The 12,176-nt window shown below is 41.6% G+C and overlaps 1 protein-coding gene across 1 annotated transcript in view; it reads left to right on the top strand.

Moving 5' to 3' along the window:
- LOC311518121 (uncharacterized protein) overlaps window positions 1-11,801 on the top strand; it is a 60,210-nt gene extending 48,409 nt beyond the window's left edge. The window contains exons 2-3 of the transcript XR_014710898.1: window positions 9,488-9,675; window positions 11,029-11,801. The gene's annotated coding sequence lies outside the window, so the exon portion shown is untranslated. The remainder of the gene's footprint in view (window positions 1-9,487; window positions 9,676-11,028) is intronic.
- The last annotated feature ends 375 nt before the right edge of the window (window positions 11,802-12,176 follow it).

The raw sequence follows: 12,176 nt of genomic DNA, 5'->3' as shown, positions 1-12,176 counted from the left end.
TGTGCAAACAAGAAGGAAAAAAGACAGTCCCTCCCCAAAGACCTTAGAATCTTGTTTGGTGCCAGTGAGACTCAAAGGGTGAGCAAAATAGACAGATGATGAGAACAAGATAACATTGAAATGAGCAAGTTTTGTATGGAAAGCAATAGTCTCAGCTAGCCACATTTGTAGACAGGGTTTTATAGGCACTGTGACAGAGATTATTCTTGAGTTATCATACTGGCTAGCCAGGGTCATACTAACCAATACACCATCCAGTCTTGGCGTGTAAGATGCAGCCAGATGGATGAGAGGGGGATTATCAGATAAGCAGGGTCATCCTAAAAACCAGCTGGTTGGTGAGCGCACATTGAGCCTGTGATAAATGAAAAAGGAGGAGAGGGGGTAGCTCCCTTTTACAGCCAGCGAGTAGCTATAAAATCGCTATTAGTAGCTGTTCTCTAATTGCTCTACCTGTAAAGAGTTAAAAAGTCTCGCTGCTATGCATAGGTAAAAGGAAGTCAGTGGGCACCTGGCCAAAAGAGCCAATGGGAAGGCTAGAACTTTTTAAAATTGAAACAAAGACTCCTCTTTGGTCTGTCTGCTGTTGTTCTCCCAGAGAGAGGTGGACAGGACAGAGCTATTCTGTAAGAGCTTGGGCCAGGTATGAAAAAATCATCAGTATCATAGCTAGAAACTACTCATTTAAACCCCCAGATATGTAAGTAGATCAGGAAATGTCTAGGAAGACGCGATTAGGTTTATTCCTTTTATTTTGTTATGGGTTGTGCATTCCTCTGTGCTAATCCCAGGTGCTTTTGTTTTGCTTGTAACCTTTAAGCTGGACCTCAAGAAAGCTATTCTTGATGCTTAATCCCTGTAGTTTTTTTTTTTAAATCTAGCAAAAGCCTTAGTTCCCAGATGTATTTTCTTTCTTTCTCTTCTTTTTATTAATAAACTTTACCTTTTCTAAGAACAAAATTGGATTTTTGTGTCTTAAGAGGTTTGTGCACATGCTGTTTAATTAGCTGGTGGCACCAGTTGATTTCCTTTTTTTTTTTTTTTTTTCTTTTTCAGCTTTTCCTGCGGCAGGAGGTGGAGGTGAAGGTGAAAGGGCTTGAGGGTACCTCACAGGAAGGAATTCCCAAGTGCGCCTTCCTGGGTTCTCAAAGGGGTTCTGCACTTGGGTGGTGGCAGCATCTACCAATCCAAGACCAGAGAAAAGCTGTAACCTTGGGAGTTTAATACAAGCCTGGAGTGGCCAGTATTAATTGTTAACATCCCTGCGGGCCCCCACCTTCTGCACTCGAAGTGTCAGAGTGGGGAATCAGCCTTGACAGAGCCACTGCACCATTGGCCTACACAAGTAGCTTCATCTGAGTTCTGACTATGCACCAGAGTGGCATGCCAACAGACTTGGAGGGGGAAAGGAGTGAGGAGGATGACCTGAGGGAGAGGAGGAGACACAGGTCAGCAAAAGAAACCTGGGTCTGTAAAAAGAAAGGGCTGAGATGTGTTAGAAGCAGGGCGTTATGTCTACAGCACATGACTGGGTGTCACAAAATCTGGGTTGTATGCCTGACTCAGCTAAAGCTTTCCCTTATGACCTTTGGCAAGTCACTTAGGCCACAACCAGCAAACTTGTTTGCCTCAAGTTAAGCATCTAAATCCATATTTAATGCCTCATCCAGCACTCACTGAAGTCAATAGAGAAGGCATTGGATCAGGCCTCAGACTCCTAAAGATCATCAGATGTGTTTAACACCTGTGACAAAGTTCCTCTTCTACCTTGGTGGGTCTTGTGTTTATTGGCAGATTTGCTCACCTCGGAGATTCATGGCAGCCCTCAGTTTGGCTGTTTTCGTGAACCCACAGTCCAGGTCAATTCCTCCTGTGTCTGATCAGGAGTTGGGAGGTTTGGGGGGAACCCTGGCCCCCCCTCTACTCTGGGTTGCAGCCCATGGCCCTGTGGAATGCAGCTGTCTAGATTTCAGAGTAGCAGCCGTGTTAGTCTGTATTCGCAAAAAGAAAAGGAGTAGTTGTGGCACCTTAGAGACTCACCAATTTATTTGAGCAGAAGCTTTCGTGAGCTACAGGTCACTTCATCGGATGCATAAAGTGCCTCCTGGAACAGCTGTGCGACAGCTACAACTCCCTGGGCTACTTCCCCAGGGCCTCCTCCCAACACCTTCTTTATCCTCACCATAGGACCTTCCTCCTGGTGTCTGATAATGCTTGTACTCCTCAGTTCTCCAGCAGTACGCCTTCTCACTCTCAGCTCCTAGTGCCTCTTGCTCCCAGTTCCTCACACACGCACCATAACTGAAGTGAGCTCCTTTTTAAACCCAGGTGCCCTGATTAGCCTGCCTTAATTGATTCTAGCAGCTTCTTGATTGGCTGCAGGTGTTCTAATCAACCTGTCTGCCTTAATTGTTTCCAGAAGGTTCCTGATTGTTCTGAAACCTTCCCTGTTACCTTACCCAGGGATAAGAGACCTATTTAACCTGGGGCTAATATATCTGCCTTCCATCACTCTCCTGTAGCCATCTGGCCTGACCCTGTCACACACCTGACTGCCCTGCTGCAGTCCAAAGTGCTATCATTAACTCACAGATTTTCCTGGCATGCCATTTCAGTGCATTTTGACTCTAAAGAGTTAAAAATGAAGAGGAGGACTGTGGACACTAAATTTTATGGCGTCTCGACACTTATTAGGTTGATTCAGCCCTGATTTTTGTGGGATTTTAATGACTAATTTTGGTCTCCATCTTATGCCTTTGTGTTTCCTTTTGACACATATACTATATTGTGGTAATGTTTCACTCCAATTTCTATGGCATTGTCAAATAATTAACAAAATTGAACCTAATGTATATGAATGAAAATGACGATAACATGATTAATAACAAATAGAAACTAAAAAAAAAATCTAATCAAATTCTATTGAATAGAGTCTTCTTTATATCAAAATCCAATGTGCCCTTTTAGGAGAAAAAGCATATTATTTTTCATTTTTTGCCAAGAGCCAGCACTAAACAATGAGAAGTCAAATGTTAGAAGGATAAGGAGACTATTGTAGCAGCTATTCAATTTTACTGTTTATCCATCCATTCATCTATGCATGCAATAATAAAACACATCACCGTGGTCACTATTATGAAGTTGTATGCGCCCTTCCTATTGGAGTATCACAGGCATGGGAGAAACAAATAATATGTGTGAAAGATGCAATTTATAATTATCATTTACAAAAAAAAGATTCTAAACAGATGCTTTAAAAGCTACAAGTCCTGATGGTCAATTCATTGCTAAATATGGCTGTAACCCAATGATAAAAAACTATCTGTGGAGAGTAGGGGATAGCTCAGTGGTTTGAGCATTGGCCTGCTAAACCCAGGGTTGTGAGTTCAATCCTTGAGGGGGCCATTTAGGGATCTGGGGCAAAAAAAAAAAAATTGGGGATTGTGCCTGCTTTGAGCAGGGGGTTGGACTAGATGATTTCCTGAGGTCCCTTCCAACTCTGATATTCTATGACTAAATTATATATTATTAGGCAAAACAATAGGAACGTGGAGTGCTACAGGTATGAATTAGACATCTTGTGGTTGGCTTTTGCATTGTATGAGCATATTTGTCTGTCCAATGATGAAAAAAGAGTCAGAAATACTATAATCAGAGGTGCCTTTGCGTGATGCACTCAGAACCATAAGCCACTGTATTACTCCTCTGCCTCAGCAAGAGAGAACTTTGCTGGAGCTTAAATGGTGTGTCAGTTCCCTGCCACACCAGTCTGTCCACCCCACCAGCAAGCTGCTTGAGATGCTTCCAGTCTAAAACTTTCCTTGAAGGTAATATTCAGTGAACCCCAGTTGCTGAATTCCCCAGAGACCTGTCTCCATGGTGTCCAGTCCCTCTCACTGGACACTCACGGAAATGACCAAGTCCACTGCCTCCAAAGATACAGTGTACACAACAGCCAGTTAGCACGGTTTGAGGACACACATTTCATTTTGAGATAGTAGCACTGAGATGGTTTATAGTAAAACTAAGACTGTATATTAATAAAGAACAGAGATTTGAGTGATTCTAAGCAGAAACAACAGAAACAGAAAATGGTTACAAATGGAACAAAATAAAACATGCTTTCTAGTTTCCAAGACGCAACTTTAGTGAGCTACAATCTTTGCTTAGACAGCTTTCTCACTTACATCAAGCTACCAGCACCTCCAGCCAATCCAGAAGGAGGATCCAACATTCACAGTGATTTTCCTAAGAGCATGGCCTCAGTTTTTATGACATCTTATAATGATGTTGTTTGGCTAAATATTGGGACAACACTGTGTTGAGTGTACGATTAGCCAGTTGACATAAACGGGCTCTTAGGGTCACATCTTGTCCAGCTATTACTGAAGCTCTTTTGCAAACAGGACCTAGTGTAGAATGACTCATGTGAGTAAGGCAAGCTGACAGATTGGGACCTACATGGTGAGTATTAATATAGGGACATATAATACAGGACAGGAAGGGACCTCCTGGCTCCTTGTGTTCAGTCCCCTACTATCTCAGGCATCTATCACATAATTCCAATCATGGACTTATCAAACTTCATCTTAAAACTAGTGAATATATAATACACAATATAGTTAAAAGACCATACATGTTTATATATTAACAAAATTACTGCAATTAGGAGCATACTGAGTATAAAAAAATAAGGTGAGGGCCTGATTGAAAGTTCAATGAACCGAATGAGACGCTTTCTAGTGGCTTCAATTGACTTTGAATCAGGTCTTGAAGAAATATTGATTTAGAAAGTACCTAAAAAATTAATACATACTACTACATCATTCTGTGCCAATGTTTTTTTTTTAAAATAAATGAGCCAGTAAGAACTTAACAACTTAACTTTTCATATAAGTAGCTGAGAAAATAGCATGTTAATAATAATACATGGTAGTTTTATGGAAGAGGTATGTGTCCTTTCATCTCTCAGTTCTTATGCTGAAGCTGGTCAAAAATGATAACATTATTTTCATGGACAATTTTGAAATATTTTTCATTCAGAGGTATACAAATGATTCTTAATTTCTCTGAAATTTCTCACATAATTTTTTCTTGAAAATATTCAGGTTTGGGAATTTTGTTTTTTCATATTTTCTCCCTTTCTCTCCATTTTTTCCTTTGTCTGCCCTATTTCCTCTTTTTCCAGCTTACCTCTGGAAAATGGAAAAAAAATACAAAAAAGGGGAAATGCAAGGAGAATATATAGAGAGAGAGAGAGCGCTAGAGAGAGAGAGAGAGAGAGAGAGATTTAAAAAATGATGACAAATCCTAATACCACCAAAAATATCACCAAAAATGAGATTATATGAGTAATTAATGCATTGCATGAGGGACAACTAGGAGTAACTGGGCTGAGATTGTCACCTCTGCTTTGGCTCCTTTACACCAGGTAAAATGTCTGTAGTGGTATACAGGGGCTGCAAAAGCTCCATATACAATTAGGGGTGGATCCCCCAGGCACAGATGCTGTGGGGTACAGTTATAAGGTTGCGTCCTTAGTACCTCTTCACAAGCCAGGATAGAGCTCAAGGTGGGAAGGGTGTATCTAGCAGTGTAGTCAAGGGTAAACTTGGGTAAGCTAAGTTTACTCACTTTTCATTTGCAGAATATGGAGTTTAGTTTAGGTCAGTTTACCCACGTTTTTTACCACTACAACATTGGGCGTATCAGGTGCAGGGCCACAGCATGCCACTCTATGATGATTCCAGGCAGTGCTGCAGCCTATAGGGCAGCTGCCATAACTTAGACAGAACCTCAGGGCTGTCTAAATTGTCATGGACCTCTCCAATCCCTGGAGCAGCATGGGATCAGAAAGGGCACAAAGATGCCTTAAAGCCACCATAACCCCCTTCTCCTCCTTGGCAGCTTTTAGAGATGCAGCACAAGATCTGAACCCCTTAGCTAGCAGAACACTAATCTTGAGACTTGCATGGAGCACATTCATTTATAGCCCCAAATGCTCTTCAATATTAATGTTAAAATGTTACACCTACAAGCGCCACTGATGTTTCTAATAGATACGCGGATCGCAACGTTACCCACATATTAAAAGTAACTCTAGGCAAAAACCTTATCAACCTAATAACGAATGGAGCTTCAATATACATTGGCACTGGAGGGAGAGAAGTTACAGAGCATATTTTTAGAAAGATGCATTTTTCATTTACCAAAGATCAACAAATTGAGTAATCTGAGGAATCAGTAAGAAATATGAAAACTGAGGAATCGATTTTACCTTGCATAGTGATATGCTTCAGTTTGTAATGTGGAAATTCAAGTTTTGAGGTGTACACTCATTACATAAATTAACTTCAGAGCTGTCTTGCAACATATAGCAGCACACTTCATGTGTGGTATCCCATATCTAATATCATCATGCTGCTTAGAAAATTAGTGGACATCAACAATATAAACAAGTAGCAGATAAAACACAAAAAGAATAAAGAAATTGCAAAGAGGACACTTCCCATGTTTTATTTCTGTGCGGTCTTAGGGCACTATACTGTACTTTAGATTGATTTTATTTTGGAACTACAATGTACTATAAATTCCAGTCTGAATCATTTGCTTTCATTCTAATGTGATGAATATGGCTAACTAGAATAACATGCATTCAATTGACCAAAACTAATAACTATTTAAATGCAACTTTGATACTGTCCCAAAATTCCAGTGTAATATGTTTGCCCATCAGCAAGTGTGTGTATAAAATTGACATTGTGAAATCCAAAACCTGAAATTTGCCTTTTAGCAAACACGAATGAATTGCATATAAAAGTCTGATCTGCTAATAAAAATATAGACTGTATAAACTCTGCAAAACCATTCTTATAGACATCATATTGTCTGAGGAAAAAGCTTCTGTAACTAAAATTACTTTTTCCAATCAGAAATATCATCGCTATAAAGACCATTTCAGTAGTGGGTAGAAGATTCCTGGCGCCTCCATTGAAACACAGGCATTAAAAGGACTGGTAACCTCAAGAAGCATTTGCTTTTAACATTTTTTTTCTGTCTCAGAGCAGCCAGTCCCAACTTGTACCAGAATGATGATTTGTAGCAGTGTAGTTTTCAAAGTGCTGGAGTAGGCATGGATTTGCTAGGCAATGCACATTCAACCTTCTTACAGGACAGAGCTTAGCTTCAGCAGAGATCAACACTGTAACCTTAGAGAAAGCTGATACTACTTGTGTTGTCTTTTCAACATCCATAGTTGTTGTGCTATATGTGTTCCTTGCTCTGTATAGTATAATTAGTTTGGGTGCAAGATGCTAATCTAAGGTCCAGAATAGCCCTTACTCACACAAGTCATCCAATTGATGCCAATGGGACTGTTCACTTTGGTAAAGGCTTGTCTGAGTTCTGACAACCGAGAATTCAGCTGCCTCTTCAAAGCTAAGAGATTTCGATCACCTTTAAGATTAGTATGGATCTTCGAGAAAAGAGGTGGGCATAGAATTCTAAGTATGACTGAGACTCAGACTTTCAGGGCCGTATCCTGAGGACACTGCTCCTGATGCAAGAATGGTTTGGGGTTAGAGATCACTGTCCAGCCCTCAGGAGAAACTTAGAGCAGCTTCAAGTCTTATTTAAGGCTATGTCTACACTTGGAGGTGGGGGAGTGATTCCCAACTCGAGCAGACATAATTGCACTCGTTCTCATTGAGCTAGTATGCTAAACGTAGTAGTGTAGTTGCGGACACACAGGCATCGCGAGCAGTGCATAGACTAGTCGCCCCTAGTGCAAACCCACCCAAACCCTGCAGGCAAGTACTTGGAACCGCTGCTTGCTGCTGCCCAGGCTACTGCAGCTACACTATTATTTTTAGCATGCCAGCTCAGTCAGAGCTGGGAATCACACATCCTGTTGCAGACATAGCCTAAATTGTTCCAGTCACGTACCCTGGCCACACCCTTTACCGCAAGGCAAGGAGCTGGGGAGTGATGCAAAGCTAGCATAACCAGTTCTGCATGATCTCAGGATTCCATTATGCACAGGAACCATTGACTAGCTGGTTAACCTAGCTTCCCTGCTTTGGCATGCTCCAGATCCGGTCCTGAGTTTGCATCAGCTCTCTCCGTGTTTCTCCTCACTAAATATTCTGCTGGAAGCTATGAGAAGTTAATTTGGGTATTTCGCAAACCTAAGCAAACACTGCAAAAACAATTTGCAGAAATAGGTCATGCACACATTTAAACAAATTTACTTCCCTTACATTTGCACTCGTTTACACTGACTTTTTGTGAATACTCGCGCAAGTAAGTTTACTGGCAGGGATGTCTGCAGAAACAGCAACAGTGAAGTATTATCTAATAATGGGTGATATTTGCAGAAAGTAAGTTTTGAATTCCTAGCCAGCATAGAAGCTCGCTTTGAAGGGGGTCAGAGGTGCATACTGAAACCTAAATATGCTAAGCACCATACTAAGATGCTGAGCCCGTATGCCCCGTGAGAGTTATTTCTTTCTATATATGACACATCCCACACCAAACTGTGCACGTCTCAAACAGTGTTTTGGTGGGACTGAAAGAACATTTGTGGCTTTTGGTTTATTTAAAAATATATGAGAGAGAACCAGTTCTCTCCTCTTCAAATGCTCATGCTCTGCACTGGGAATTGGAGGGGGGGGAATCAGCGGGGAATTCAGGGTGTCAGGGATAGGAAGGGGAATCAGTGTAGGTGTCTTGTATGGGGAGTGAGGGGAGCTACTGAGTGTTGCCGGGGGGAGGTGGCTGGGCTGGGAAGTGGGGTCCTTGCAATTTGTGTCCCCCTTGCCAGTGGTAGCTGCTTCTGGCCCTGGCCAGATCACCCGAGTTCCTACCTGATCCGTGGCCTGGCCCTGGCCTGTGTGGCAGCCTTGACAACTTCTCCTCTAAGTCCTGCAGTCGCCTCTGCCCCCAGCAGCCTTCTTGCCCTGAGCAGACTAAGGGGCTTGAGCCGCACAGTTGCTCTCATAGGAAGTCCTGACTTCCATTCCAGTGTGGACACTTCAGGACTACACTGTCTCTCTGAGTCTCCTGTTCACACTGTGAGGATGTGTCCAGCCTGTTGCAACATCCTCACAGTGTGAACAGGAGACTCAGAGAGACAGTGTGGTCCTGAAGTGTCCACACTGGAATGGAAGTCAGGACTTCCTATGAGAGCGACCTTGGGCATCTCACTTCATCTCTCCATGCTTCTGTTTCCCCTCTTGCCCTTTGTGTTTTGACTCCAAATTGTAAACTCTTTGCAGCAGGGACTGTCTCTTACTATGTCTTTGTGTAGTGCTTAGCACAATGGGACCCTGATCCCAGTTGAAGCCTCCAGCTGTTACTCTAATTCTACTACTATCATCTCTATTTTCCAGGATATTCTCCTTCTTCCTAGAGTTGGAAAATAAAATCAGAGCTTTGAGGCCAAACAGCCAGGAGTATTTGCATTCACCATTATTTCTTTTCCATTTAGGGCCTGTTTCTGATTTCACTTCGCTCCCAAGCTACAACTATAAAAACTTTTTGATGCCAGTGAGTGACACCAATATAAATGCAATGTCAGCGTGTGAAGGAATGGGGCCCTTAGTCTGAAAAAGTAAAACTACAAAAATTTAGTGTTTGCTAGTGGTGCCAGTTGTTTTTCATACAGCTCTACTAGAGGTAAGGCTTGGAGCTAAAGTCTATTCTCAGCTATTCCTTTGTAAATCTCAAACCACTCCAGTGCAGTTCATTCTTGAGGGTGTGGCTGGAACCCTGAATTTTGCTCACAGTACCTGCCCAAATAAACATGTTGCACAAATTGTCTGATATATGTAATTAGTTCTCAGGTGTCAGATGCAAATTTTATGATCACCCATTTCCCCCCCTCAACACATAATAAAGTACTATGCATATTTTATAGGGCCTTCCTTCAGGCAAGCAAAGCTACTGATCCTGCGGAATGGTCCATAGATATCAGCCTTTATTTCTGCCCTTTGTTATTTTCCCAGTGTGGCTTTTTTTTTAGCAACTCTGACATTAAAAATTGTCCTGCCAGAAATTCATATATATTTTAGTTTCCTTGACTCACACTTGAATTACTGAGGTTTTTGCACACTGCTCTGCTCACAAGGGGCAACCTTTAGATTAATGGACAGCACTAATCTCACTCCCATTTTGCAGCTATCTTAGTAAATTACATGCAATCATTCATGATTCATGTTAACTGGCTCCGCACAGCACCAGCACAGCTCCTCACAGCTCCCCACAGGACAGCATTAATCTGCTATATTCAGAACTTTGAGGCACCTTCTATGATGGGTAATTGCCATTCATTTGCCAACCACAATATTTCTTGCATTATAAAATATTTCTGTTTAGGAATGATCAGTCACAACACCTCTGTCAGGAAATCTAGTTAATTAGGGGTTATTTCATGCAAGGACAGGGAACAATAGGTGAACTACTGGCCCTGTTGACTTCACAGGAGGCAGGATTTCACCCATTGGATCCAATCCTGCACTCTTGGTTTCAATGTATGTTTTGCTGAGGTAAGGTCCATAGTGTAAGTAGAACCTTTGAGGCCTATGAAGTATGACATCCTGGGTCCCCCTGGTTGGGAGATCACTAGATTCCATCTTAAAAATAAGAACATTCCCAGCAATTCTTGTTGCAAAGATTGTCTTGAAATGTAATCAGTGCAAGGGTGGAACATTTGGCGGTTTTTTCCTCCTGAAAGGATCTCTCTGTTATTCATGGTCACCATTTGAGCTACACTCAATTTTTGAGAAGACCCCTGACTTTCAGGCTATCCCAGGAGTGCTACGGCTGCCACAGGCTCATTGCACAGCTACCCCATAGCTACCTGCACTGATTCTCAACCTCTCTGGGAAATTGCCGTTGGTCCTATGACCACAGGAAAGGACAGCCTAGAAAAGTGGCTGCTGAGTAAATGCTTGTGCATCTTTAATTCAGCCTCCTTGTGTGTGTCCATTATGATACAGTCTAAGATCACGTGCTGTTTTTTTCCTACAGGTCCCCTGCCTAATAGAGCTATGCAGACACACCAATGACGCATCTGGGCTCTGCTTTTCCTTCTGTAGGGGACACAGGAGACAATCACAAGACCCTCAAACAATTATCTTGCTGATCTTCCCCAAAATCTACAGCCAGTTTGAAGCATAAATGTCTGATTACAGAGAACAAGAACCCAGTATGGTGGAGTGGGGCTGAAAAACTGAGTGGCAGACCTACTTGAAAATGCTGAAGATGGCTGTGATCATTAGTTCGTATATTACACAGTTGCATTTTTGCTTCCTGGAAGCACTGACCACCTGCTGATTTCACGCCAGAAGTCTTGGTTGATTTGTAGCTATTTACATACTGTAACAAAAGTAGTGATTGGCCTTTCCGTTACAGGGAGATTCTCTCCGCTCATCTATGAGCAAAAAGCATTCGTAAGAACCCATTGTTTTCAATTGCTTTTAGGACGTGGGAACTTTCCCCAGATGCTACATGATCTATCTGCACTGACATAAAGGTAATGCCTTGTAAGGCTTTAAAACAGGTTTGTTGACACGCTATTGGGCAGATATTTAGCAGCTCTTATGATGATGACTCATATACTAACTTTTGCGGTGATTGATAATATCAATGTCTAATTTATTCCAAGAACACTAACTGATTTTAGTAATATGTTTCACAACATCAGATCCTGCAAAATGCTAATTAATGCCGAAGTTCAGTTAAACAGCTATAAATAAATTGAAACCACTACTAACCAGATCAAAATAATGTTAGGAAGCTTTGTGAGGAGCTAATTGGGACCATCATTTGGATAATATTACATCATACAGTAACTAGATATATACTTTCTTTAATTTTATGAAATAGAAACAACGTATTCATATGTGGGGTAGAATATTCGCAATGGAATTTGCAAGGCTTGGAATATGAGTGTGCAAACATTTAATTATGGTTTCTAAACTGGTTCCATTTTAATGAAATTTCCATTCACAACGGGGCCATGTTCAGTGAAAAGTGACTCACTTGCAAGCAAAATTGCTTTAATCAAGAATACACATGTAGTTCTTTATTATACCAAACAATTTTGGGCAAAATCCTCAGCAGGTGTAAATCAGCATACCGCTACTGAAGTAATGGAACTAAGTTGATTTAGTCCA

This window comes from Lepidochelys olivacea (genome assembly GCF_965140295.1).
Source record: "Lepidochelys olivacea isolate rLepOli2 genome assembly, chromosome: 3".
Classification (NCBI taxonomy): domain Eukaryota; kingdom Metazoa; phylum Chordata; order Testudines; family Cheloniidae; genus Lepidochelys; species Lepidochelys olivacea.
The sequence above is the reverse complement of the archived record's forward strand: the minus strand, read 5'-3'. Positions and strand labels throughout refer to the sequence as shown.